This window comes from Vicugna pacos, chromosome 6 (genome assembly GCF_048564905.1).
Source record: "Vicugna pacos chromosome 6, VicPac4, whole genome shotgun sequence".
Taxonomy (NCBI): Eukaryota; Metazoa; Chordata; class Mammalia; order Artiodactyla; family Camelidae; genus Vicugna; species Vicugna pacos.
This window is the reverse complement of record NC_132992.1, coordinates 53420443-53448370: the sequence shown is the minus strand read 5'-3', so window position 1 is coordinate 53448370 and position 27928 is coordinate 53420443. Positions and strand designations below refer to the sequence as shown.

The window sequence follows — 27928 nt, the reverse complement described above, 5'->3', positions numbered from 1 at the left end:
CACAAGTCTAGGAATGTGAAGGAGAGACTGGGATGGGCTAACAAGATAACTCACAAATCTAAGTATTGGAATACTGATCTGAGTTCTGCTAGACTAACTTGTAAATCTAGGTTAATTAGTGTTGGTTTGCTGTTCATGTTTTTTGCTAGCCAGCTGGGTTTTCAAAGATACACATCTGGCTTTGGAATGTTGGTTTGCTGCCTCCCTGCCTCCACTTTTGTGATGATAATGCTGCTAAAGCTGTTCCATGCCTATTGGCCGAATACCCCAAGCTTGTACTTTACCCTATAAAACCTCATGTGCACATCTTGAAGGTGCTCAGAGCTTCAGAGCAGAAGCCCCTCTGAGCCCGCTGGCGTAATACATCTGAGTACTCCAACCCTCCGAGTGGTGCTTGTTTCTTGACTGGCCTGTCGTTTCCGTAACAATATAAAGGGCTTGCCCCTGAAGGGTCATTGAAGGCATACAGGACATGCACTACAGGGCAACAGTTTTGTCTACTACCAATATCGTTAGTGGATAGTGAGACCCCTAAGTTAGGAAGCCCACCAAAGAGTGTGTCTGGCCTGGGAGACTTCAGCTTTTCTATAAATGAGGCAGGGGTTGCCAGCGGGGGTTCGAGGGGGGAGCGTAGTGTCCTACTTGGTATCAGGATCATTATTTATAGGTGAATTCATTTTTAATTTCATTATAAAATTCATTATGTTTAGTATCAGAAAGTTCGAAAAGTAAAGCCCTTTTCTATTAACAGGAAACAGGGGACACAAAGGGGCTTTTGTACCTAGGAGTGCCCTGTGGGGAGCTCAGTTTCTCTGTCTGCAAACTGAAGAACCGGTATGCAGTAATTCAGTCCAAATCTGAAGGTCTAAGGATGGAGGTTGGAAAGATGAGAGGGGAGAGGGACTTACACCAGTCACTTACACTGGTGTAAGTCCAAAGGCCTGAGAACCAGAAGCTGCTTGTCTGAGGGCAGGAGAAGACAGACATATCATCTCAAGAAGAGAAAGAGAGAATTTGCTCTTCCTTCACCTTTTTGTTCTATTCAAGCCCTCAACGGATTGGATGATGCCCCCTTGTCTTTAGTGAGGGCAGATTTTCTTTATTCAGTCTACCGATTCAAATGTTAATCTCTTCGGAAACACTCTCCTAGACACACCCAGGAATACTGTTTTGCCAGCTATTTGGGCATCCCTTAGCCCAGTCAACACTTAAAATTAACCATCACAATGTCTTTATTTTTTAAGCCTCTGCATCACTGGGGCTTTTATCACAGCAACTCTGGCTTTTACCGTAAATACTGTAGTTATTACAAAGATTAGATACACATATTTTATATAGAGCTTAGAACAGTACCTGGCTTAACGAAAGCACTGTGTGCATTTAGCTAGTATTAGGCCCATTTTTTTTTCCATATGAAGACATTGAGGCCTAGATAGATTAAACAATTGACCCATGGTTATACTCAAAGTGTCAGAATTAGGATTTAAACTCAGGTCTATCTGCTATAGAATGATATATGAGTTTCAAAATATAAGTGTCTTTGTTACTTAAACAAGTTTCACACTTACATGAAAATAACAAGCTCCTAACTGATATTGTCATCCCTGAGAATTTACATTTATTAGATTCCCTTGAAGGTTGGGAGAGGTCCTTTCTATTCTGGGCTTCCCTCATCCTCTTCCTAACGCTGAAATGAGTCATCATGGGAATAGGAAGTGGATGGCCTTGTCTCTAGAGTTGGGGTCCTGGGAGGTGATCATGAGAGAAGGAGTCTAAATCTCACTGAAAACGTTGTCCGTGGGGTTCAGCCAAGAAGGAGGAGAGTGAGGACAAACGGGCAAAGGGGTTTTAAGCCCAGATACCGGCTGACTGTCCCTCTTCAGATAAAGAGCAGATGAGGCACAGTGGAGACTGGGAAAGAGAAGGCTGAAAAGTAACAGTCACAACAGGGAATTTCAAACCTAGCACAAAGACTCTTTCAGCCTTTGCCTCAATTGTATGTATATATTAATTTTTTCCCTCCATTTTAATAGTGAGATCTCCCTGTCATCTCCTTAGGGGAGGTAATTCTTCTAGGTTAACAGCTTGTATCATTTCACTATATTCCATTTGCAAAGGATTTAGTCATTCAATGGTTCATTTGCTCAGGTTGACGACCTAATACCTATGCAGGTCACTTCTCCAGGTTTGATTGCATCTGGGTCTCAGGTGCCTTCTGATGGACAGCTCTGCTGTACAGCAATAGTAGGGACCTCCCTGATCACAAGGGAAGGAGAACCAGGCTTTACTGAGCACCCACTATGTGCTTGACATTTTAAGCATATAATTTTCTTTACTTTTACTAACTCAATGACATTTTATTATCCCAGTTCACAGATGAGAAACTCAAAGTTTAAAGAGGTTACATAACTTATCCAAGATCATAAATTTAGCAAGTGACAGAACTGGTGTTCAAGCTCAACCCTCTCTAACTCCAAAGTCTATGTCCTCCACCCTCCTCCATGCATACACCCCGAGGATGCTGCTATTCAGACTGAACTGAATTTCCTCTATAAAATGGGGGTGATAAAGCTACTCACCTCATGTAACTAGATAAAATGAAAGAATCTATGCACTTAGCACAGTGCCTGGCACACCTAGGACTAATCCTTTTTTTGGCGTTCAAATTTAAAGTATTCTTTTGTGTCTGTCTCATAGGAGAAAACATGGAACATTGCTTCAGTGGCAGTTTCTTCTAGTTTTTCAAGCACTTGTGTAGTAGCAACTGGTTCAAAATAGATATGTGAAAACATGTAAACATTTTCTGTGTGTGACCACAGATAGAGTTTTAATGGCAGTTCATTTTCCACTGAGATCTGTGATCTGGTTGGTCAGCTTGGCCAGCTGCCCTGAGCTGTGAGTGGACACTTGGGCTAATTGCTCCGTATAGTAGTAAAATGTAGATCATCTGAAAACCAAAAAATAATGTGGCAATTGACTTTTCTTGGTTGCTGCAGAAGGTTAACAAAAGCAAGTGGGTGGGAGTTACAGAAAGACAGACTCTAACAATATTTAGAGAGAGCAGTCCGATGTCAGATGTTTCTTCAGGAAGTAAAGTTCACTGGACCTGTCCAAGCCGCTGGGGAGACCACGTGAAGTAGGTCGCATGTGACAGCATCCTCTGCCGGGCCAGACAGCAGACTGCAATGTCTCATCCAGTCTCTTGGCCACGTTTATTGCTTTTTTTGTAGTTTGGGGAGAACAGTTCTATTTCCTTCCTGGGTAATTTCAGGACATCTTAACCTTGAAATGTATATGAATTATGCTTGATTGAAGACTGTTTTCTGCTTCAAAAGCCACTTTTCCCATTTGTCTTTCCCTGCACCTTTTGAGGGGAGAATCGTAGTGAGCATCTGCTCCCAGATTTCTGTCCTGCCCTCCAGCTATGAAGAACACCCCCGTTGCCGTGGGGGCGGGAGGCTTGGCTCTCCTTTTAGAAATTCCCTTCTGTGCTGCACTAATCACACCCTCGGTACATTTTACATCTTATTTTTAGGAGCAAAGTAGAAAGAGTCCTAGCGCCAACAGCAGTTTCTGTGGCAACCTGCATCGCCCCCTTGCTTGTCCAGCTGCGCAGAGTTAATTTCTAAAAGAAGCCATTTTCCATCATGTAATGGAGATCCATAGTGAAGGTGCTTTATAAGTGCAGGTTTTCTTCCAAGTGGGAACCAGCCAGGAATTAGGTTGGGGGGTGGGTGGGCTGGTGAATAAAAGAAACGGAACGTTTACTTAGAACTAGAACTCTTACGAAGTCCCAGGTGTTCACAGGCATGCCCTAGTTGCCCTGATTTTTCCCCCACTGGGCATCCTTTTCAACACAGAAATAGCATTTAGACCAGTGAAAACTAGGTTTGAATATTTATATCTGAGGAGTTTGTTGTTAAGTCTCTTTCCTCCTCCACCCCCTCATAAGGTCTTCCTGTATAACCTTCCAGGCTCGACTAGATTATAAAGTGACATGCTTTTCGTGTTCATCTCAAATAGCTCTTTCAAGCCAACTCTCTAAGCTTCCAACAGGCAGAGTCCCTGTGGGCCAGGGTGGAGGGTGAGCCTATAAAAGCTGTGCCCTGAGAATGTGATTCGCAGGACACTGAGAGACCACCCATCCAAAATAATCTCTGAGGCTGTGTCATGTCCCAGGTTATCTTAATAACCACCTCTTTGTGTTGTCATTTGTTTCTATCTGATTCTGGGAAATGGCACATATGCTTCTGGGAGGAATAACGTATCATAATCGAAGTTATATTTTATATTGCACTTGCTTCTAGGAAAACATGATGTGGCCCATAATTAAAAAGACATTTCTCCTAAGACTATTAGTAGAAAGACCACAGAAAATTAAAAAACAGATATGCCCAAACCTAGACTATGCTTAAACATTGATTGAACTCCAAGTTTCTGAATGTCAAATGATTTTTTAATTATGATTTATTATATGATAATCATCTGCTAAAAGAAAAGACACCAGTTTGTCAGGAGAGAGACATATTTCTGACACTCAGTTCTTAAAAGGGACCCTTCTATGTCAGAAACAGAAGAATGAACTTTTTTCCAACAGTAATTTAGGAAAAGATGCAAAATCATTCTTCACCTGACCATTTATGATATTGACCTTTGATAAAATCTAGGTTAGAACCTCAAATTTAAACTCAGTGAGGCTACCAATGTAATGTATTAAAAGCATTTTACAATCAAATACACTTTATCCTTGAATTTTTTTTCCCTCTCCATTGGATGTAGATTCATCAAAGGCAGGGGACACATTTTATCCATCTTGGTATCCTCAGTGCCTAACACAATAGCTTACATACAGGTGACACTTAAGACACATTTATTGAATGAACTGATAATAATACCAGTTCTTCAAAGTATTACCTCTAATATCCCTGAAAAATTCTCCCCGGCACTGGATTTAAAGAGTGTTACTCTCTCTAATGGGGATCTGAGAGAGGAGGCAAAGTATCATCTCCACATCTCCATCCCCCTCACCGTGCCTGCCCCAGCAGCTGCTCAGCTCACGTCAGCATCCTCTTCTTTGGCTCCGTAGATAATTGGGGAGTTTGTGCCACCTTCCCTGGTAGAAGTGGTTGAGGCTGGGGAGATGACATCATTACAGGTGCCAGCATTTGGAGGCAGTCTAGCCAAGTGCCTCTGAAAGAAGGCATGACCAAGACTGGAGTGAGTGAGAAGAATGCTAGCCTGCTCCTTCCCACAGCATGAAAGCAGAGCAAGCTCAGAGAAGCTCAAAGACTGACAGCTTCGTTACAATTTCTGCTCTTGGGGAGCCCCAGAGAGTGAGAATTTCTCTTTGACCCATCACTTCTCTCTAGTGGTAAGAGCTCCGTAAGATACTTAAGCACACAATTTTGTATTAAATGTAAGGGAATGGTAGAGTCAACAGTATGTACCAGTCAGATGATTTACAAGCACTTGACCCCATTCAGCTGAAGTTGGCATGTGTTCTTTGGTGGAACCTACTTATATGTCACGTCTACCTCTCCTGCAGCCACGTTGCTCTAAGCACAGTTCACCGAGGGCCCTTTGGATCACTGAAGGAGCAAGGCTGCTTTCCCTCAGCCTCTTCCTTTTCAGCTGAAATGATTTCTGATTCTCATAGTCAGCTTACTAACAGCTGCCTGGAATTCTGCACACAGAATTTCTTGAAAGTAAAGTTCTTCCTTTCCTGGGAAAATTCTGTCCACACCAACTCCCTTCTGTTGTTGCTCCTCTAAGATTCTCCTACTCTTTATCAAAATGCCCTAAATTTCTGAACAATTCCAGGCTTGACTCATTGTCTTACCTGACGAATGTTAACATATTTAGTGGAGGACTTTAGCCCACTCACATTTATTTTAACCACCAGTATATTTAGTCATATTCCTGACTTTATATTTTAAATTCTCTTTTTCATGATTTCCTAGTTGCTGTTGTTTCTCCTCTTTCCTAACTTGTACTGGATGAAGTTTTCTGTTTCTTTCCCTCTACAGCAGGGACAGTTTTTCTATCATGGGCCAGATAACAGATATTTCAGTCTCTGTGGGCCATACGGTCTCTGTCACAACTCCTCAGTTCTGATGTTATGGTGTGAAGCAGCCAGACGCAGTACACAAAGGAATGAGCATGGCTGTGTTTCAATAAAACTTTGTTTACAAAAAAGAAAAACAACTTTATTTACAAAACAAGCAGCAGGTCAGATTTGGCCTGTGGCCATAATTTACTAAACCTTGTCATAGAAGATTAGAATTTCTACATCCTTCTTTTTCTTTTTTTTGGTTTTGTTTTGAGATGTTTGTTTGTTTTTGTTAGTAGAGGTACTGGGATTGAACCCAAACCTTATGCATGCCAAGCACATATTCTACCACTGAGCTATACCCCACCCACTACATCCTTCATTTTTAACAAACACTCCTTGCATTTATTCAACTATACACTCAACTTCTATGAAGGATAATCTAGACAAATATGACTTAAACAAGATAGATTATTTCTCTATTTATATATGAGCAGTCAGGGGCTGGTTTGGCAATACCAGAGTTTTGGGACCCTAGAATTCTATCTTGTTGGTCTTTATCACTAGGTGTTGCCCTCACCTGTACCTACATCCTCATCCACATTTCAGCCAGTGGGGTTAGGGGGATGGGAAGTGGAGGGCATGCCCCATTTCTTTAGAAGGCATAGCCTGAAGGTGCACAAATCACTTCTGCCTGCATCCTTTTGATTAGAAGTTTGTCATAAGTCACACCTGGCTTATAAGGGAGTCTGGGATATGTAGAGAAACTAGGAGGCTATAAATCCTGTGACTGTGGAAGACGGGGGAGGATAGATATTTGGAGGCATCAAGCAGTCTCTGCTATAACTAGAACTTTGAATTTCTGATTTGCTTCGAAGATCAATTCGAATCTATAACCCCTCATCCAATCAAAACAAAACCTTTAGCGGATATTAAAATCCAGTTATGTTTTTACTGCTATCATCTCCCTGGATCCAGGTTCTTCTCACTCCCATGGCAGTTTTTGGTGCTCCACACCCCTTTTTTAATAGCTGTCACTGCTTTATCAATGATCAATTCCTACAATCTGACCTCCAAACTTTCAAGACAATTATTCCACACATCTTTCTCTCTCTTTTTCATGGAATAAGAAGAAGCAGAACAAGGGAAGGGCTTAATATCTTTGCTTAGAAAGACCTGGGTTTTAATTACTATAATTTACATCTAAGTTTTGTGTTTAGCGGTGGACAATGTAAAATGAAATATCTGCTAATGAGACAGGACATTAAGTGAAGGAATGCCCTCCCCACACAACATGTCAGTGAATTAATTGCCTGCTGTGGTATCTCTTCTGAGAGCCTCAGTTATCATCCCCCTTTATGAATAATTCTCCATTCTTATGTATGGGTATCTGACAGTTTGTTTACATGCACACTGGGAAGAAAAGCCAAAATTATTTGGCTTGGCATCAAAAACTGCCTCTATTTTCGTTGTCTGCAGTGCTCTGATTCAATGCATTTTAATAAGTTGTTAACAATGCATGAATTTGAGTCAGAGGAACTAGAGGAAAGGCTGGGATGACACACACTTATTATAGGATATAAAAGGATGAGACGTCATCTATTGTTTGCCACGCCAACAGCCTTTAAGTTAATGCCCTTTCTCCTTCAGAACTGTTCTCATTACGACAGGGCATGAGCAACTTGGCATGATTTGGTGTGTTCCCTTAAGAGGTTTTAACTCTAAAGTCATGCTTGAGTTAATCTCCCAAGTTATATGTCACCCAGATTTTATCATCTTTTTTCAAGGTCCAGACTTTGGAAGGCTTCTCCCCAGACGGTCATTAGGCATTTGTAGTTCATCATGTAGGATATATCTTGACCCATGCAAAGCCAAACAAGAAGTGCAATACTGTTTTCTTTCTTTTTTTTTTTGGCATAAGATTATTGTTTATTGGTTTATTTTTTTAATTGAAGTATAGTTGGTTTACAATATTGTGTTAATTTCTGGGGTACAGCATAGTGATTCAGTTATACATATATATGTATTCCTTTTCATATTCTTTTTCATTATAGGCTATTACAAGATACTGAATATAGTTCACTGTGCTATATAGTACAGGACCTTGTTGTTTATCTATTTTATATATAGTAGTTAGTTTCTGCAAATCCCAAGCTCCCAGTTTATCTCTCCACCACCCCTCAACCCTGTTTTCCCCCTAGTAACCATAAGTTTGTTTTCTATGTCTGTGAGTCTGTTTCAGTTTTGTGAATAAGTTCATTTGTGTTAATTTTTACATTCCACATTTAAGTGATATCATATGATATTTGTCTTTCTCTTTCTGGCTTGCTTCACTTAGTATGACAATCTTCAGGTCCATCGATGTTGCTGCAAATGGCATTATTTCATTGTTTTTTTTAAGGCTGAGTAGTTTCCATTGTGTATATATATATATACATGCATATATATATATATATATATATATATATATATATATACCACAACTTCTTTATCCTATCCTCTGTCGATGGACATTTAGGTTGGTTCCATGTGTTGGCTATTGTAAATAGTGCTGCTATGAACACTGGGGTGCATGTATCTTTTTGAATTAGGGTTTCCTCCAGATATATGCCCAGGACTGGGACTGCTGAATCATATGGTACTTCTATTTTTAGTTTTTTAAAGGATTCTCATACTGTTTTCATTAATGGCTGCACCAAACAGCATAAGCTTTGGCATAGCAAAGGAAACTGAAAAAGAAAAAGAAAAAAAAAAGAAAAAGAAAAAACAACCTACAGAATGGGAGAAAATATATGCAGATGATGCAACTGACAAGGGCTTAAGTTCCAGAATATACACACAGCTCATACAACTCAATAAACAAACAAACAAACAAACAAAACCCGCCAACCCCCAAAATGAGCAGAGGACCTAAACAAACATTTTTCCAGAGAAGACATATAAATGGCCAATAGATACATGAAAAAAAATGCTCAATAACTCTAATTATCAGAGAAATGCATATCAAAACTACAATGAGGTATCACCTCACACCAGTCAGAATGGCTATCATTAAAAAGTCCACAAACAATAAATGCTGGAGAGGCTGTGGAGAAAAGGGAGCCCTCCTACACTGTTGGAGGCAATATTATTTTCTTTAGAGGCTGGAGTAATTCCTTTTTCTGCTTTTTCCGCTTATCCTCCTGCTCTTTGGCTTACAATGTTGAACCAACAATGAAATAAAGTAAAATTTTAAAGCATTGGAGTATTTTAATTTTTTTAAGAAATGAAAAAGTAATTTGGACTCTCTCATTTAAGTCTTACTGAGTAGTCCTTATAATCAGGGACAAACCTGTATTTTAAGCTGCCTGCAGTTTCTTCCTGCTGCTAGAGGTAGAATTTGAAGTTTAAGTTGCCAGAACTGAAAACCTGCCATCTGGGGGCCACCTCACTAATTTCTGCATGTTAAAATGGGGACAGAATCTATTCTACAGGCAAGCCCTTTTTAGGTTTTGCCTTTCAATAGATGTAAAGCAAATAATTTCACATTAATTTGGGGAAAGCCCCCGAACCAATGAAATAATACAAATATAGATGCCTCAGACCAAAATTTAGGGCTGTATAAACTACACTTTGGTTAATATGTTGCCCATTAATTGCTGTGATTGCCATGCAGTGGAGGAGGTGGGGCATCAGACCAGACTGAGTTTCCCCCTGTCAGTCATACTAGGGTGGAAAAAAGAAAGATGGACTTTGGACAGAGGGAAAGGGAACTCTTTCTCTGAATGGCTGAGAGAGATGGGGAACCAGGCTATTGGAGAAAGAACATGGCAGGTGCTATTCGTGGGGCATAAACAGGTGCCTGTATATAGTGGCAGGTCTGGAGAAATGACCTGTAGGGGACCTCTGTGAAGAGGCATGGTCCATGGGCTCTACTTAACTTCTTTAGCCCCAAATTTCCCAAATTTATTCAAGTAAGGAATCCTGCTGTTGCATAACACTTGCTAATATTTCACAGAATATTTTTCTGAATACACCATGGGAAATAGTGTTAGTCAGACATCCTCCTAGCATGCATTGGAATCATGCAGATGGCTTGTTGGAACACAGATTGCTGGCCCCACTCCCAAAGTTTCAGATTTAGTAAGTCTGGGGTGGGCCTGAGGATTTGCATTTCTAACAAGTTCCTGGGTACATACTGATACTGCTGGGTCCAGGAACCACACTTTGAGAATGAATCATATACTGAAATTGTCTGATTCCTTCTTTCTCTTTCTAGAGTAACACATGTCACATCAAGAAATAGTCACTGAAATAAAGACCAAATATGAAAAGCCCACATCTAACATACTTAATGGTGAAAAACTGAAAGCTTTTCCTTTAAGATCAGGAATAAGGCAAGGATTCTCACTCCTGACACTTCTATTCAACATAGTACCAGAAGTTTTAGCCAGAGCAAGTAGGCAAGAAAAAGAAATAAAAGACATACAAATCAGAAAGAAAGAAGTTAAATTGTCCCTATTTGCAGATGATATGTATTTACGTATAAAAAATCCTAAAGAGTCCACTGTTAAAACTAATAAACTAATTCAGCAAAATTGCAGGATACAAAATCAACATACAAGATTCAATTGTGTTTCCATACACTAACAACAAATAATCTGAAAAGGAAATCAGGAAAAAAAAAATCCCATTTACAAAAGCACCAAAAAGACATTAAGTATTTCAAAATAAATGTAACAAAGGAGGTGAAAGTCTTATAACTGAAACTACAAAGCATTGATGAAATAAATAAAAGAAGACACAAATGGAAAGAGATCCCATGTTCATGGACTGGAAGACTTAATAATATTATAATCTCCATGCTATTCAGAACAATCTACAAATTCAAAGTAATCCCTATCAAAATTCTGCTGGGATTTTTAACAGAAAGAGAAAAGCAGTTCTCCAACTCATATGGAGCCATAAAAGACCACGAATAGCCAAATCAATCTTGAGAAAGAACAAAATCAAAGCCATCACACTTCCTGATTTGAAAATACATTACAAAGCTATCATAATCAAAACAATATGGTACTGGCATAAAAGCAGACCTCTAGACCAATGGACCAGAATAGAGAGCCCAGAAATAAATCCACACATACATGGCCAATTGATCTTCAACAAGAGCATCAAGAATACACAATGGGAAAGGATAGTCTCTTCAATAAATGGTGCTGGGAAAACTGGATATCCACATGCAAAAGAGTGAAAATGGACTCTTACCTTACACCATACAAAAATCAACTCAAATTGGAATAAAGACTTAAATGTAAGGCTGGAAACTATAAAACTCCTAGGAAAAAGAACACAGGAAAAGCCTCATGACATTGATCTATGCAAAGATTTCATGAATATGACATCAAAAGCACAGACAACAAAAACAAATGAGACTACATCAAACAGAAAAGCTTCTGCACATCCCCCTGCTGCAAAAAAAAAAAAATCAACAGAGTGAAAAGGCAATGTACAGACTGCAAGAAAATATTTCCAAACCATATATGTGATAAGGGGTTAATCTCCAAAATATAAAAGGAATTCTTATGACTCAATAGCAGAAAAAACTAATATACCAATTTAAAAATGGGCTAAGGATTTGAATAGACATTTCTACAGAAAAGACATATAAATGGCCAACAGGTATATGAAAAAGTACTCAATGACATTATACATCAGGGAGATGCAAATCAAAACCACAATGAGATATCACCTCACATCTGTCAGGATAGCTGCTACCAAAATAACAGACAAGTGTTGACAAGGATGTGGAGAAATTTTAACCCTTGCACACTGTTGGTGGGAATGTAAAATGGTGCAGCCACCATTTTATGGAGATGACTCAAAAAATTAAAAATAGGACTACTATGTAATACAGAAATCCCATTTCTGGGTATTTATCCAAAAGAATTGAAATCAGGAGTTTAAAGAGCTATTAGTATTCCCATGAGCATTGCAGCACTATTCACAGTTGCCAAGATATGGAAACAACCTAAATGTCCATTGACAGATGGAAAGATAAAGAAAGTGTGCTACATACATTCAACTGAATGTTATTCAGCCTTAAAAAAGAAGACAATTGTGCAATATGTGACAACATGGAGGAGCCTGGAGGATATTATACTAGGTAACATAAGCCAATCACAGGAGACAAGTACCATATAAATCCACTTATATGAGGTATCAAAAATACTCATATTAATAGAATCAAAGAACCAAATGGTGATTGTCAGGGACTGGGGAGGAGAAATGAAGACCTACTAATCAATGGGCATAAAGTTTTAGTTAAATAAGATGAATAAGCTCTAGAGATCTGAAAAAAAATTTTTTTTTCAACAATAGTATTTTGTACACTTAGAAACTTGTTAGGAGTGTGGTATATCTCACATTAAATATTCTTACCACAATAAAGTAAAACAAACAAAAAAGAAGTCATTGTTGAACTCATAATGGAACTCATACCATGAGCAGAGAGAGCATACAGGGTTTGTTCTGCCCCAGAAACACAAAGGTACACCAATGAAGAAGATTCCAGAGACAAAGCTTTAAAATACAGTCACCCCTCAGTTATAGCAAGGGAATTTTTTAAATTAATAAACACTTATTGTATTATCCACACTTCCTGGCTGTTGTAACCATTTTACAATTCAATCATGTTTTTGCTTCAAGTGTAAAATAACTGAAAGGAGTTTCACTCATTAATATTAGCAACAGTGAATTTTCTGCCATCTTAGCCGTTTGGGCATGCTGGTTTATGTTGTCACAGCGGTTCAACATCTAGTCAATTAAACCTGAAGAAACCCAGTTAGTCATTAGGTGATTTGGAATTACAACAATAAACAATCAGTTTTGTTGATTGCTTTGGCTGAATTGATTAAATGCCTCAGAGATATAGTAGAAACACTTCAGTTTGTATGACAGCATTGCATTTCTGCTTTCCAGTAATTATAGTCTCTGTCGAGCCAATATTTCCAAAGGAAATACTGTGACATGTTCTGAATTGGTGTCTCATTTACAATATATTATTATCTATACTATATTTACCTGAAATAGAGAATTAGCAAAAACAAAACCACAGGAAAGCAGAATAGATGAGCTGCCTGTCCCCAGCCAAAGTTCATCTGGAGAAGTTAAATATGAACACAATAACTCTTTCTATATCTGTGAGGCAATTAGAAAGTGATATGCACAATCAGCCCACAAATGCAAATGTGCTTCACTCCAAGTTGCTTTAGGCATTGCCTCTTGGCACATTTGTCTATCGGGATGAACTGCAAGAAAATATCAAGGTCACTCATTCTGTGTTTCAAAGACGGGGAACCATCCATCTATCCACCTTCTTGTAATGTGCGTCTTAATGACCGTGGTGGCCCTGAACTTGTGCTGCTCAGATGTCTGCTATGATGGTCGTAGTTGACTACGGCCGTCGTAGCTTTCCCTCTGTATGCCCCACCGCATTTGTGCCAAGGTCACAATTCCCACAGGCTGCTTTCAGTCAGTGACTGAGCATGACAAGGATACAAATGTGGTCCTATGCCTGAGAAACATGATGGCTGACTTAGCTCGAGCACTACCCATTGGCTTGGCTGAACCTCTTTGGGAACCAGGCTGCTGTCTGAGACTCTTACTACCTGAAGCTCCTTACCCTTCTCCTTCCACAAGAGTCAGACCTTTGTTTCCATCCGAAAGCTCTTTCTGCTGTTCCCCGCTCTCTCCCCCTTTACCTCTCTCCCTTTACCCTGTTACCCTCTCTTGCACATCTTACCCCATCTTGGCATCTACTTCTTGGAGGACCCAAACTCACAGTGACCATCATTTTTATACTATCATCCAAAACAAAATCAAGAAAAGCTGTGGAAAAAATAATGCTGGGCCTGGAGTAAAACCAAACCCAACCAAAATCTAAAAGTTTAATAGTTTTCTAATCAGAGTCACAAATTAGTAAAACCAGTTGATATTTTCTGATGTTACTTCCTTTGTATTTTGCATGTCAAAAATGTCCACATCAGTACATGACTATGAGAAAAAAGTCTGGCTTCTCCTGATATGCACCCTGTCTCATTCAAAGATTGATGCAGAGATACTGAAAACTACCTTTCATGTAAAAATTTATAGCTTTTTTTTAATCAACTAATACATTTTAGATCATCTTACTCATTTCTGGTAGAAAGGTTTTCCTGGTAGAAAATCATTATGAAAAGTACAGAACATTATTTTTTTTTAATAAAAATCACCAACTAGTTTCAGCACCTGAAGATACATGATGTCCATAGTTACCATTTTAGTATGCTTTTGTCTGTATTTCTTCTATGCTGTATTTATGTCTATACCAGTGAGATAATATTCTCTATATAAATTTAGTATCCTGGTTTTCTCTATGGTATTAAATTTTTTATAGAAGCTTTTTCATGTCAGTATAATATTCCATTGTGCATTATCCTATTATTCCATTATCCTTTTATTTACCTATTTCCTTCTCTTAGAATTCAGGTAATTTCTAATTTTATGTTTATTATAAGCAGCCTATAATGAATATCTGTGTTCATAAAATTTTAGTCTACATTTTGGGATTTTTTTCCTTTGTATAGATCCCTAGAAGTCTTTCCTGGCTTCCTGAGAAGCCTGCAGCTTGGGGAGAATTAACAGCTCACTCCCCACATTCACGTAGCATGTTAGAAGAATACAGGCCTAGTCATCAGAAGACCCTATTCCACTATTTCCAAGTCTCTTTACCTCAGAGTCCCCAAGTATAAAGTCAGGGAGTTGAATCAGATAATTCCTATTGCTCCATTCATATTTAATATTTCTTAAACAGTCAATTAGTGGACCAAGCTCCTATCAAGGGCCATGATTTTTCTTATACCCTTTAGGTCTGTATAGACACAACAGAACACCACTGGTGATGGTAGATCTACAATATTACTGTATCACTATCTTTATGCCATAGAGGACATTCAACAGTATATAAGAATACAGTTGGGTCTGTGATGTCTTCTCACCAACCCATATAACTAACTGCTGTCTGTGTGTTTTAAAGTTACTTTTGACTTCTACATTGTAGCTATGTGAACCTACTCGCTGAGCCTTCTAATATTAACCCAAGTAAAAGATTGTTCACTTGTTAGATGTTAACATACGACATTTGAAATTTTTCTTTTGTGTTGCCTGAATTTACCTCTGGTTCAACCTTCATAAAAAAGACTGTATTAAGTGTTTTTCTGTGCATGACCTTGTGCTAGAAACTGAATTACAAAGACATTATGTTTGATGTCAAGAAATTTCTAATTGAAAAATCATAACACTGAGGACAAAGAAGCATCTAAACAATCCGTCTGAATCTCAGTGGTTGTGGGGGGCTGAGGGCCTCTCGTGGAAGGTCAGGAACCAGGGGCTGTGAGAGATTCCGAGTTTCAAGAGGCTGGAGCTGGTACAATATTGTTCTCCTCAGAGAGAAGATCTTCGGAGGAAATGGGATTCTGGAAGCTTTTCAAATGAAGTGGCAAGGCTTCGGGTCTGCCAGAGAGAGAACACTTCAAGATCTGGGATCTAAATCAGGAAGGATTCTTTCTCCTGATAAGGGTGCAGACAGAACCATCTCACGTTTTACAGATTGAAAATAAGTCAGTTGCAGAATAAACAGGAAGGGTAATAACGTAGGAAAGACAGGTCTTAGCAAATGGCAGTGCAAACAAGTAATGAGAGTGAGCGTGGAGAATTAAGGCTGAGCACTTGGACACACTAAAATGCTTCCATGAGAAAATGCAATTGCTTTCCATTGCACTAGACCTAATTGGGTCCCTTATTGCTTTTAATAGCAATTGCTCTTTATGAAACACAGTAGTTCTGGCTAGTTCTGGCTCTTTGCTCACACATATTGTGTTGTGAGCTGGCTCTGCCATCAAGGACTTCATGAGGGGTTGAGGGAAATATTGTAGGAAAAATACTGCTTCTCCCCTATAAGGAATTGGGGTAGAGAGAGTGAAATGTAGTTCTGAGAAAGCTAATCTTACCAAGGGACAGTTACTGCTGAGCCAGCTGACATGGTTTTCAAATGAGGATATTTAATAGGGTGACTGGTGCGCAGCAGGCGGTGCTACCCAGACGTGAATGTTAGGAACTTGAAGTTCCAGCACAGAAGACGAGCCTTAGTTGTGGCTCCCTTGAAAGCAAAGAGTGAGTCAAGGACTGGGGTGTGGCAGCTGAACTGGGAGGTGACCCCAGGGAGCAGGAGTGAAGCTATTAAGAGAGGGAGACAAGAGGAGAAAGCATAACTAACAGAGACTTTTTGACTTTTCGAGCACCCTGTCCCTGAGGCCTATACAGGGAGAGCTTCTACCGCTGTGGACATCAGATACTCGTCCCGCCACAGGCCCTCCCAGGACTGTGGCGAATGTGTCCCAGGATCGTCCCACTGATGGACAGGGAAGTGTGTGGGGGGGGATTCGTTCACTAACTGCTTGCTCCTCATTCACTGAGAAATTCGTCCCCTAAGGCGTTAACATCCCCGCACTCCCAGATCACAGCCATGCAGACTGAGAGGACTGGAGAAAGTCCTAAGGCAGAAAGCAGAGAGATGTCCAGTCATGTGTTTGAGGTGAGACAGTGGCTGTTCACAGGAACTGCCCGCTGCCCAGCTCCAGGGTCCCCTCCTGAGGTCTGCGCTGGGATCAGATGAGCGGGGCAGGGTGGTGTGGTCAGACCTGCAGAGGACAGTGTCCTTGACATTTCACGGCGGCCAGTGCTGCCCTCACCAGCGCCTGCCTTCTTGTCTCAGTGGAGGGACTGTCTTCCGGACCCTCTTCCTGGGGAACACAGTCACTGGTTAGATTCTCAGTGTCACATAATAAGCCAGTGTAACATGCCCTTATGACTCTTCTCTCCATGCTTCGCCTGGGCAGTTGTGGCTTTTCTGCCTCATTTATTGTAAGCTATTTCATGTCTAGCCAGCAAAGAACCCAGCCGGCAACCTATGAAGTATCCTTGCCGGGAAGTCAAATCCTGAGGCATGAGAGGGTGCTTCCAGGCCAGTAAGTGCTCCCTGTACAATGCCTCCCTTAACACTCCATGCCCTTCTGTCCAACACCTTCAAGATCCACTCCCACGTGTGTTTCCATGTTCCTGTCAGTGCATTTTAGTAAATTCCTGCAGTTCTTCCAGCGAGAAAGCTGTCTGCTCCCGCAGCAGGGACTGCTTGGGCTAATCAGAGAGCTGTCCCCAGTTATCAAAATCTGATGACAATAATAAAAGGCAGGCTCGGGGTGGATCTTAAAAGGGACACATATCAGCTTATATCTGCCTCAAGTGAAGCCTTTGTGTCATCTGCTGGCAAAGTGGGGACAAATGCTTCTTCCTGCTCAGAGGAATTCAGGGCTTCAAAATGCTCTGGTACATCCACAAAACATGCCTGGTGAAGGTAGGGAGATGCAAGTCCATTGAAAAACATTTGCTTCCAACCAGACTCTTTTCTCAGTGGTGCCAGTCCCACTCCTCTGGTATCTCTTGTGTACCTGGTTCCTTTCTTGGAAATAATGACCATGCTGGTCTTCATTATAAGCAGGTACTGGTGCCTCTTGCTGCTCTCATGGGACCAGCTAGATGATCTCTCCCAGAACAGATGTCTTTTTCTGGAAGAGCTCCTGCTGGCACCCACACTGAAGGACTTGGCTTCAGTGCCATGAAGACAGCTCTTAAGAGAGGAGATGAGGACACAGCAACACTCCTCATTGACGACCTGAGACTGTTTGATACCAGTAATTAGCTGTGAGCAGCATCCCAGTCGAGGCCCTCTCATCCCCTGCACTGGCTCCAGATAGCACTTTAGAAGTGGCACTGTTGAAAATGGCTCTGTTTTGCTTCATAATCACTCCAAACTCAGCTTCACTCACCATAGAGGGTGGAAAGCCCAAATCTTGGCTGCTAGGGTGGTCAGAGGGTTCAAAGACCTTCATGTAAATATCTGGTGGAGACCTCACCATTGGGTGGGGAAAGAAGGCTGGATTGAGGCAAAGGGAGGGTGGAATGGCCCGGAGAGGGGGAGGTACAGCTAAATAAGGAGGCAATGGAGGAGCATAAGATGCTCATGGTGGGTGCCAGAAGGAAAAGGAGGGACTCCAAAGCTTGAGGAGAGAAGTGGTAGGAGTGGAATTGGGGGTGGGGCAGACCGATCAGGTGAAGGGCTGAAAAGGGCAACTGAAGTTGCGCACTAGGTGGCTTATTCATGTGGACGGATGAAGGTAAAAGTTCTCAGAGTGTGGTCCATCCATCAGCAGAATCACTAGAATCTCAGGTATGGTCCCATGGAGCTATTTCCACTCATGAGACCCAAACACATTCACATTCTGAGCCTCTGACTCAAACTATGACAGATTCTGCCAGGTGGCTGACCTCACCTTTTTCTGCATTAGGTACTTTTTCTGGCAGGAGTTTCCAGCAATTTGTGGACAGAGTTTTCAGAGGCTGCCGCCTCCTCAGCGTACCCCTTGGACTGGCCTTTTGCTCCATTTTCTGCAAATTTCAGCTCCACCACATCATGGACTCCTACAAAGTGAATAACCTGGGACCAGCTGCTGGTCTTTGGTCCACTAGAAGCTGCTCACATAGACAGCAGCTCGTCTGTCATTCAGACTATCGTGGGTATGCAGAGTCACAGGTGTCTTGCTGGGCTTGGAGACGACTCCTAGCAAACAGGAAGAGGGGGCTCAGGATGGCTGCTTCTGCCATCTGAGGGCTGGGATGTTTTTCCCATAACATCCAAATTGTGATGTGGTTACTGCTGAAGGAGGTACAGCAACAGAGCCCCACGGTGCCCGTTGGGCGATGATACCTCTGCATGCCTCTGCAGGGCAAGCTGCATCTGACCTGAGAAGAGATGGGACCTATGAGATGAGACTTGGCCTATGAGAGGTAGGGTCATTGGAGACCCTTCTGGCTCAGAGGGGAGAGACTGAATTGGACTGAATTCTTCCTCTCTTCTTTGGACATTTCTGATATAGCCCTTAATCAGTCACTGACAGAGTCTCCCCAGAGCTGAAAAGCCACATTCCCTTGGGACAGAGGCTACAGGTTGTAACCTTTTCCCCTTGTCCCCCAACCTCATCCTCACTTCCCTTCAGAACCTGGCGCCCCATCCAACCCACCAAGTGGTAGGTGATGGCTTATCCTCAAAAGCTTTTTAAAATGTAGAAATAGCCAAATAAGGTGATAGTTTAAGGGGAAAAATATAGAATGCCAGAAAAGCCATTTACCTAGAGGATTTTCTCTCCTCATCTTAATTTTGTTTGTACTCAATGATAGAAGTTTTGGTTTTTCTTACTGAGAGCAAACAGAAGGAAAAGGCCTTGTCCCCCTGTTGTTGGTTATTTGTTTATCTTCCTGGTAGGTTGAAAATCATGTAAGAAACTTGATGATGTTGTCAGTCTTTTATACTGCTTTGTATTTTTTCCTTTTATAACAAAACATTTTTAAATAAGAAACGGGGTGTGAGCTGTTAATAAAAACAAAAATAAAAAGACAAATATTGTATGGTTCCACATACATGAGTTATCTAAAGTAGTCAAATTCATAGAAGCAGAAAGTAGACTGGTATTTACCAGGGCAGTGGGGAGGGGAGAGTGGGGACTTAGTGTGTAATGGGTATAAAGTTTCAGTTTGGGAAGATAGAAAGTTCTGGAGGTAGATGGTGGTGACTGCACAACAATGTGAATGTACTTAATACCACTGAGCTGTACACTTGGAAATGATTAAAATGGTAAATTTAATACTATATCTGTTTTACCCTAATATAAAAGAAAGAAAGGAAGGAAAAAAAGAAAGAAGAGGGGAGGGAGGAAGAACCAGGGAGGAGACAGGCACTTATCTTGTGGACAGAAAAGAAAAGCTCACCCACAAATCAGGGTCTCTTCTCTCATTCATGGATGGGATAAAAACAAGGTAGATTTCTACCACGTTTGTACCCAACAGCAGCCTTCCACAGGCTCCATCTCTGATGTGTGTTTTCATCTGGCACAGAAAGCAAACAAACAAGAGTATTAAATTGGATTTTCATGCTGTTCAATCTTTTCAGACTCTAGTTGCCCTGTAATTGCTATATTTACTGAATGCATGCAACAAGCCGGACACTGTAAACCTCTATCCTATCAGATAGATCTTATTATTGTTATCTTATTATTATCTCTCTCTTCTTTTTTCTTTTTTAAACAGATTGGTAAACAAATTCAGGAAGGTTGAACCACTTCTTAAGACCTTAATGGTCTATTAAACTTTTAATGGACTATAACAGAATTTAGTCCCTGCTGAGCCTGACTCCCAAACCACCACATCACCCTCTCCCTTTCATTAGATAACTACTTGCAATGCTCTTTGTGCTAGACTTACACTAAGAAGGGTCATGATTCAAAAGCTTGCACATTTAGTTCATTTCAACAACTATGGCAGGATGCTGTCACTGTGCTAGAAATTGATATGTGGTGTGTGACCTTACATTATGCATTTCCATATGTTTTATAAAATGCCCGGATTGTGACAAGAAAGCTAAAGTGGACAAGGCATTTCCTTGAAGGAGCCAGCTCAAAGGTGTTGCTACTGGCCACACTGAGTAATATCATTTAAAAATCCATGATTCTCATAGTGAGAGGGAGAAAGGAGGTGGGGAGAGAGAAAAGAGGAAAAGATCGTCTTTGTAGGAAAATAATATAGAGAGGAGAAATAATAAGTAGAGAAGAAATGGTTTCATTAGAAATCATCATTTTGTAAGCCTTATATAATAATTGACTCAGGCAAGGATTAACAAAGGATGCTGAAACCATTGGGTAAAAGTTTGTTGGGGAATAAGATAGTTGTATTATTCAGATTATCACCCCACAGATTCTTTTTTAATTAAAAAGGAAAAAAGTTATGCTTGTGGTGATATCTGGCAGATACACCTTACCCAAGTAATCAAACTTTGTTTTTCAGTAATAACAGAACAAATTTACACTCTGTGCCTCTTTCCCATAAGCTACATGGGGAAATACACAGTATCATTTATGTAGTAGTCTTGAAAAAATGTTTAACTTGAATCTAATCATTAGGACCAGTCCAGAATTGTGGCACATTCTATAAGACAACAGCTCCAATTTTCAAAATGTCAATTTCAGGAAAGAAAAAAGAAAAGGTGAAGGGATACTATTCTATATTAAAGTGAACTAAAGAGACATTATCAAACATAGTTTATAAATCCAGATTTCATCTTGAATTTAAAAACATGGAAATGTCCTAGCTTATGTCATTAAGAATAAAAAAAAAACTGTGATCTATTAAAAAAATATAAGTGCCGTTTTGGGGATAGATGGAGATTCAAATATGGACTGTATATTAGTTGATATAATCAGGTGAATGTTAATTTCTTAATTGAAGTATAGTTGATTTACAATATTTCAGGTGCATAGCAATGTGATTCAGTTTTATATACACATACATGTACATGTTCTTTTTTCAAATTCTTTTCCAAATAGGTTATTACAAGATATTGAATATGGTTCCCTGTGTTATATTGTTGTTTATCTATTTTATATATAGTCATGCATATATGTTAATCCTAAACTCCTAATTTATCCTTCTCCTTCCCTTTCCCCTTTGGAAATCATAAGTTTGTTTTCTATATCTGTGAGTCTATTTCTGTGTTGTAAATAAGTTCATTTGTATCATTTTTTAAAGATTCCACATATAAGTGATATCATATGATATTTGTCTTTGTCTGACTTACTTCACTTAATATGATCTCTAAGTTCACCCATATTGCTGCAAATGGCATTATTTTATTCTTTTTTATGACTGAGTAGTATTCCATTGTATAAATAGACCACAACTTCTTTATCCAGTCATCTCTTGTGAACATTTAGGTTGGTTCCATGTCTTGGCTATTGTAATTGGTGCTGCTATGAACATTGGGGTACATATATCTTTTCAAATTAGAGTTTTTGTCTTTTCCAGATATATGCCCAAGAGTGGGATTGCTGGATCATATGGTATCTCTATTTTTACTTTTTTAAGGAGTCTCAATACTGTTTTCTGTAGTGGTTGCACCAATTTACATTTCCATCAACAGCATAGGAGGGTTCCTTTTTAAATTTTTTTTAAATGATATCAGGGGTGGAAACTCATTGAGAGTGTCTTTTGGGGTGAAGTGTCATGATGCTTGCAACTAATTTTTAAATGATTCAAAAAGTATATGTTTTTACATATTATACATAGCATATAAAAGTTATATACATATATAAATATAAATAAATATATAGAGACAAAGACAGAGAATAGAAACAGTGACCGACCTATTAGCAATGAGCATCCCTAGTGCCCAAATTGTAGTCTTGAAATACTATTTCTCACTAAAAGAAACCAGAGCCTCTGGGAAAAAGTGGCTGATTCCAAATCAGTGACACAAAATAGTAAGATGAGCCTGGAATATCTTGTTTATCAAATACCAAGGAGGTTATCCAAGTCTGTTAGGATCGACTCAAAAAAGTTCACAGCCCACCTGAAGATTTCACTGGCCAAAGATGGGACAACTGGAGCTTCAATCATGATACTAGTAATTTTGATGAAATTAAAAAATCAAATATGTTTAAATCTGTGAGCTCAAAAAGAACTGATCACCTTCAGAATGTGATAGGGCATTGATTCATTACCTTGAAAAATGTTTTAAATAAAAACAAAGAATCACTATGCTGTACAGATATTAACATAACGTTGTAAATCGACTATACTTCCATTTAAAAAAAAGAAAAAAAATTCTGAAAACAATGAAAAAATAAACAAACCTATTATGCTTCCTTGTATTAACTATACCACTGGGTAACCAAATAACAGATTAGGGAGAATCTCTCTTTATAATAGTATGTCACTAAAAATGAAATAGACATTATTAAAATTAGAATGTCTTCACTTTGCAAACCAAGTAAAGGACTAGATACTACAATGATCATCGGTGGCTGCTGACATCACCCCAAGGGAGACATTGGATGTGCCTCCTACAGAACTGTCCAACACCTCCTTGCCTTGCCTGAGGGATCAAACATGATGCTGTCCCTGGATCTAGCTGCCAACTTACAGGAATTACAGAGGGCAGAGAATGTGCTGAATTACACCATGAGTGTGCAATCAGTAGAATCCAGGTCGTGGGAAACTCTGCTGGTCAAAGAAGAGATAAAATAAATGTAAGGAAAAGAAAAGGATTGTTAGGCTAGAATTTGAAATACATTTTTTAATAGGAAAGACTAAATTATAATGCCCAAGGCCATTTTATCATAATTGGGTGATAAAACTATTTGCAAAGCATCAAATACTATAAAAGTAATTGGGAAAGAAAGTGTTCATCATTAGAATGAGTTTCATGGATAGGGCTTTTGAAGTGGAAGGCAAAGTTTTATTTTTTGACTTGGCTTGTAGTTATAAAGCTGTTCACTTTTTTTTTATGTTGAAGTATAGTCAGTTTACAATATTGGTGAACAGCATAATATTTCAGTCATGCATATACATACATATATATATTCCTTTTCATATTTTTTCATTATAAGTTACTGCAAGATACTGAATACAGTTCCCTGGGCTATACAGTATAAACTTGTCGTTTATCTGATTTTGTGAGGATTCTCTGTGTATTTCCAATGTAAGAGGTATTCTCCTAAAGTTCAGTAGGCATTCTGTGTGAATTGTTCTGTATGTGTTTTTGATGTATTCGTGGGAGAGGGTGAGCATTGCGTCCTTCTACTCCACCATCTTGGCCATCCCTCCCAAAGCGGTTCACTTTTATAAAGATTATCATACATTTATTTCATGCAGCTTTCTATATCTTTCTTTCACATTCTAATAAAGTTAATTGTTTTAAAAGAGAGAAAGGTACTTTAGGAGACACAACAATCAAACATATGTGGACCTTGTTTGGATACTAATTTGAACAAACCAATTATAAGATATTTATGAGATAATCAGGAAAATGAGAACACTGACTGGATCTTTGATGACATTTAGGAATTATTGTTTAATTTCAGATGTGATAGTGCTACTGTGTGTTTTAGAGAAAAGGTGATTATTTAAAGATACACGCTGAAGTATGTTAGATAATGTTTGAGATTCACTTTGAAATAATACATTGGGGGTAGAAATGGCAGATCAGGGTTATAAATGAAACAGATTGGCCAATGTTGATAACAGTTGCAGACTGGTTGCAGAGTACCTGGGAGGTCATTATATTATTGCCTCTACTTCCACATGTTTGAAAATTTCTGTTAATAAGAAGTTTCTTTTATTGACATGATTTGGATGAGTTGTCCATAAGCAAAAAAGAAAGATGGATCCCGAGTTCTGTGTGTGGATGTCTCGAGCAGCTTCCTCTCTCTTCAGTGAACTGCTCTGAAGATTATCCCTCCACGGAACAGTCGTTGAAGTCAACTAGAACTTCAGGCTAGGTGTCAATTTCAGAGAAAATGTCCCTGGGTACCAAATGTCCCAACACTTCCTTCACATCAGACTGGCAAAATAAAACATGTTTTAGCTTCTCTGTGGAGGGCTGGAGACTGTAAGCAGAGGCTCCAGCGCAGTGAGTATACCGTCCAGGAGCTGTCGCCCTGATTGGTACCTTACAGGACGGAACCTTCCATTCCATGCTGCAGAATTTCAGGTCCAGACGCAAAATCTGTCTCTGAGATGCCTCCCACACTGGTTGAACAGCTGCTCAATCTCAAGTTAGTCCTGAAAGTAAAACATAATAATATGGGTTGTTTTTTAAGGGCTCACTGCCTCAATTTTGTCATGCTGGCATCAGCACCATATGCCTACTGGTGTGGCAAATTGAGAAGAAAATGTTTTTATGACCAAGCTGCTGATTTTAAGAATAGTGTATCTAATGAGCCAGCTGTGATTAGACAGAAAAACATTAATAATGATTTCTGCAGTTTATTTCATCCTAAACAGTTTTCAAATATTACTCTATCTTTTCAAAATTGTAAAACAGATATCATACAGATGGCCTATTTGATGGGTTCTGTTTTAAACAAGACACCTGGTTGATCATTGTTTTTATCAAAAGGCAGGAAAAATCATTTATCCCAGGTCAAATGGGCAGAACTAAAAATAAATTATGATTTTGACAAAATGATGTACATTTTATCAGACAGTGTTGTCAGTTCATGCAGATTACAGTGATTTATCCCCTTAGAACTTGAAAATAAGGGATATAAAGATTGACTTGAGCATTAAACTATGCAGTCAATATATAGTGATCAGAGCTGAGAATGCACATCTGCTTAGAGACCAGATAGCTGTCAGGTCAGCAAGACTGGGCTGTGAAAGAATGACTGTATTATGAAACCTAAGGATGTGTTCACCCAAAGTGCATGGGAGGAGGTGATGTTGATCCATCATAGAAATACAGGGAAAAAAGTGTCACTAAGGCAAGTGTTGGCTGTGTGTGTTTCAACATTGTTCAGGGACAGGGGCTTTAGCCAGTGGCTGAGTGACTTGAGTCTTAAAGTAAGATCACCTCTAATGTGAGCCAGATGCCTCAGGCTATGGAGACTCAAGGCAGAGCTTGAAACTAGAGTACTGGACAACTAACCCGGCTCACAGTCAGATTTGTCTGCTCTGTTACGTCCTCTTTTAATATTCAAATTAACTAGAAACATTTTTTTTTTAAGTGAAAAGACTTTACAGCAGATTCTCCATTTATTTTCTTGAAAAGGCCCCCATTTCCACGGGGCAAAAATCAGCGAGAACTGTGTTAGAGCTGTCACCTTCAGACAGCTCTCTGCCATCCACGGTCCCCGCCAGGCACCTTCACTCAACTCTCATACCTCCCTGGCCCCTGGATGCATCTATGTTGGCTGCCCCTAGCTTCATACCTTCAGCTACTTCCTGTGTTCTGAGTCCATGCTCATCACACAGTCTTCTGGTTCCAGCCTGACTTCTGTTGTTTGTCTTCTACAGGGAGAAAATGAGCTGGCCATGTTGATGTGAGGACTCCTGCCTACATGACAGTTGTATGTTTCATGGCACAGTAAGAATCTGGCATTCTGATTTTACACATCAGTCTCCGGTAAGTCAGCCTTGGAGAGATGGATCTACTCCTGGTATAACAACAAAACCAAGTGTCAGTCACCAGAGCTGACGATCAAACTTCCACGGCTGCTAATCTCAGACAGTGCCATGCTCCTTGGTGCAGTGACTTGGGACTGAACTACCCAATGTCACCATATAGAATCCTCCACAAAGAGGGTATTTTCCAATTTTTATTTTATTTAGAGGGTACTATATGCTCTAATTTTGTTTCATAAATCACATTCACTTACACTGTGCCTTTGTATGTAGGGGTGTGTGTGTGTGTGAAATCTGAAAATGGGAAATTAGGTTAGTGGAAGAGCATACAAAATGGAAGTTTTGGTTCAAAGATAAAATAATCTTTGCCTTTCTAACACTTCTTCCTGCAAAGTGCTGGGTGTATGTTTTTGGTTCCTTTGTCCATTCTGTTAGTATCACATTTCATGACTCTTTATTAATTGTGAAAGAATTATTGCCTTTTCAAACTCTCAAACCTTATCTTCTCTACTTTGTGAATGTCATTGCCCCTGCAGCCACCCACTAGCCTCCCATATTTTATAATTTAGAAAATGTCCACCTACATACTGCACCTCAGTTTTGTCATCTGCCAAAAAGCAAGATGATTGGGGAAAAAAATCTTAAAAACACTTCCTACACATTCACACATTCCAGAAGCTTTACATCATAGGCATTTTGGAGTCCCACTATGTCTGAAAGAACTTCAGAATGATTGGATTTAGAAATAACTTGGGAAAAGGTAATTCTGAAGATTCTCTCTAGCAGGGGTGTTGTAATGCTGACTCATGTAACAACTCTGCAATATTTAAGATCCTCCAACTCCTCCCCCATTTCAGCCATAAACATAGACATCTCATTCATTCATTCATTCATTCATTCAAAAAATGATCAAGCATCTACTATGTGCCAGTGACCAAAGATACACCTGAAGCCAATAGAAAGCAGTTTTCCTGGATTGAGCGTCAGTGATCATAGTGGTGATGAGAATAAAACAGAAAAGGACAGTTTTGCTTTTGCAACCATATGAGTGATTTCAGTTGTTCTGTTGTCTGCACTACAGGATAGAACTGTTTGGCAGCTTACAAGAATTTCCAGCAAGTGCCAAGTAGATCCACACTTACAATTCGTGTTTTCCTCCTGTTAAAGAGGTATCTTTGGGCATCAAACCACAGTTTACTACAAAATGCAGGCTGAGGGCTGGCAACTATTTAGGGAATGTCTCTGAATATTGCTTCTAAATAGTTTTTTAAAACAAACCCGACTGTCACCAAAAACTCATTTTCTATCTCTGTCCCTCCCGTATCATTCCTACATCAGTATCACTTACGGTTGAAGCATCTGAATATGAAAAGTGACTATGTGGCGTATTGAAAAACAATAACTAAACATATTTCTTAAAATCATGTTTTTGAAATCACAGATGCATTTGATTAATTAATTAGTCACACAGAAAAGGATCCTAACTGAGCAACGTCTCAGACCTTTCATTTCTACAAAATGCAGTACTTTCAAGGCTGTAAAATACTAAATACAATCACTAAAATACATCTTCAGGGACAGGAAGAAGTATTGGGGTCAGTTCTTTATCAGGGTTACAAACTTTGAGTTTATTTTAGATCTTGCTTTCTCAGAATCAGAGAGAATGATAGAAGAACAGAAAAATGACCACATTTTTGAAGGACTGAATACTGATGTGTTAATTATAGAATTGATAGGCCAGCTCTAGTAACTCAAATACAGCAGCTGGTATTAGCTTGGGAATGGGTTTTACCCCAC

At 39.5% G+C, this 27928-nt stretch overlaps 1 long non-coding RNA gene and 1 pseudogene across 4 annotated transcripts in view; one reads left to right on the top strand and one right to left on the bottom strand.

Annotated features, from left to right (window-relative positions):
* The window catches only part of LOC140696924 (uncharacterized), an 84192-nt gene that overhangs the window by 32773 nt on the left and 23491 nt on the right, over window positions 1–27928 (top strand). For all 4 annotated transcript variants that reach the window (XR_012073604.1, XR_012073603.1, XR_012073605.1 and 1 more), the window contains exon 3: window positions 26024–26132. This is a non-coding gene — a long non-coding RNA (uncharacterized lncRNA). The remainder of the gene's footprint in view (window positions 1–26023; window positions 26133–27928) is intronic.
* On the bottom strand, window positions 17437–18827 carry LOC102533056 (cleavage and polyadenylation specificity factor subunit 7 pseudogene; annotated as a pseudogene).